This window comes from Mastomys coucha, chromosome X (assembly GCF_008632895.1).
Source record: "Mastomys coucha isolate ucsf_1 chromosome X, UCSF_Mcou_1, whole genome shotgun sequence".
Lineage (NCBI taxonomy): Eukaryota > Metazoa > Chordata > Mammalia > Rodentia > Muridae > Mastomys > Mastomys coucha.
In genome coordinates, this window is record NC_045030.1 from 118,974,133 (window position 1) to 118,976,776 (window position 2,644).

Here is a 2,644-nt window from a genome sequence, read left to right on the forward strand (position 1 = left end):
CAGAGCAGTTCCTCCTCTAAGTGTGAGGACTAGACACTAGCCCAGTAGTTCAGAGCAGTTCCTCCTCTTGCAGAGTATCTAGATTTGTTTCCTGGAACCCACATCAAGCTACTCACAACTACTCCATTTCCAGATCATTGAATGTACTTTACTGGCTTCACTGGGCATTTGCATATGCATAGTAAGTGGAAACTCATACACACAGAAATACAGATGAATTTAAACATATGAAACATCTGAACAATTATAATCTATCTACTAAGAAGTTGCAATTAATTTAGAATAATATGTAATATTGAAACAATGAGGGAGGGCTACCATATGGATTAGGGAGTCATTTCAAAGGGACGACTTACAAACTCTGGAGATAAAAGAAATACCAAAAATTTTTTTGAAAGAAAGATGAATAAAGGAACCAATACAAGCCAGCCTGAAAATGGTAGGTAATCTACTATGTGTTTTTACTTTTGTGGGGGGAAGGAAGAGGCATTGCTTAACTTTTACAGTTTTTAGTGCCAAGGATAAACTTTAGCACTTTTAATGTTCTACATAAATCCTCTACAATTGTGCAACCTCCCCATCACAAACATAGTACCTAAATTCATAAATTATGAAGAGATAGACAAAGAGGAAATTGTTGAAAGTGAGGAAAGGATTAGTAAAAATCTTAAGAAAGGTAACAGTGTACCCAAGGCTTAAAAGAAGTATAACATAAGTCTAACAAGGAAGGATTGATGAAAAGTATAAAAAACTGCAGAGACTTGACAGTTTTACTTGATGTTATGGAAAACTTGGAGTTTTCAGATTTTGTTCACATAGTAGTATTTCCTCTGGAGATTTTACTTAACTTAATAATAGAATTTCTCTAACCTATTTTCAACTGGACTACCCTTCAACTAAGCCAGATGTGAAGAAAGAATTTTCTTTCTGCAAAACATGTGGTTAAACCAGGGGTCCCTTAGATAATTGTAACTAAGATCTCTTGTAACCCTCCTGGCTTGAGGACTGCCTCTCATAACCACACCTCTAAGCCCACCTCCTGCTATTTGCTACACCTCGATCCTGGTTCCAGTTACATCGGAAGTCTCGCCTCTACAAAGACCAAAGAAGCCCCTGATTGGGCCAGCATGCTGACGAACTTGTGGGAGGGGTTTTGCCTCACCTGTTCTACCTGTTGGCTTGTAACAAAGAGATCATTAAATTCAAGATGGCTGAAGTGATCACAGCTCCTGTCTAATTTTTATAGAGCCTCCCACATGGGTAAGGTATAATTATGGCTAGCCTACCTCCTCCCAACTCCATATTCCAGAATAACACTTCTCTAATGTTTCTGCTGGACGGCAACAATCTCTATTCACTTGAAGAAATGAATTGGAAACCATTATTATATAGGATATGAGTTGTATTATGAAAGTGTGAAGATATGTTTACTTTTATTGAAATTAGCTCATGTAGTTTAAAAGGTCGTTTAATTCTTCCCCTTGATTTTTAAGAATAGACAGTCATTACTATCTACTCGCAGAGGTACTGCAAAGAACAAGGAGAAAAAATATTATGAAAGTTCAGAAAAAAAGTCGAATTAAAACTTATACCAAAAAATAAAAGAAAAGGCCTGTTTTTCAGGTCTATATTTATTGTCTCATTAGTAGTTGGGCCTGAGAAGTAAAGAGTGTATTAGGGTAGGCAACATACTTACTATAGGAAATTCTTAGTATAAACTAGTTCATTAAGATTTCAGGGGCCTTTAACACCTCAATAACAACTTGCCTGAAGGTTAACATTTATTGTTTTGAACTGCCAGCATCTTGCTTTTATGGGACACATTTATATGCTAAATTGCCTATTATGTTAAGTTGTACATTCCCATTTAGCAGCATCAGAAATAAGATTTGACTATAAGTGTTTGTATTTTATTAGTGCTATGCCAGACTTCCTAATAGCTCAAGATTCCTAAAGGCGGAAACTCATTGCATCTCATTCAGAAGGTGCTTGCCTAAAATAATTTGTTATAAATAGTGCATTTGCATAGATTTGAAGTTTTCAGACTTGGGTCATCAGGAAAACTGGAAAAAAATTACTTCATTGGATCTTACCCTTAAGCAAATCTTAAGTGACACATTTAAGCAATTATATGGAGAAAATAAAAGTACAATTTAACTAATGACTACTCTTTTCTTAATGATTTCAGATTATAACAGTAGAAAACTTTAGGGAAATGGATGGTGAGTAATGATGTGGTATTGTAAGCATTCTTACAAGTATATAAAATTTCCTAGCATATTAGTGAATTCACAACTTTTTTGACTGTAGTATAATATTTAAAAAGTAAAGAAATACTAAATTCTTCTTTAATGCAGTTAGATAGAAGAAACATTGGTTTATATACATTATTTACAAATCAAATTGCAAACTTCTACTCAAAATTATGTCTCATTGCTAGTGGATAGTCGATAAGCAGAGTAAAGGGCTAGAAAACAATTTTCCAAGCAAATTGTTCCAAGAAACAAGCTAGAGTAGCCATTCTAATATTGAGTAAAATTGACTTTCAACCTAAGTTATCAATAAAGATAAGAAAGGACAGTTTATAGTCATCAAATGAAAAATCTTCCAAGAAGAACTCTCAATTCTGAACATCTATGCTCCA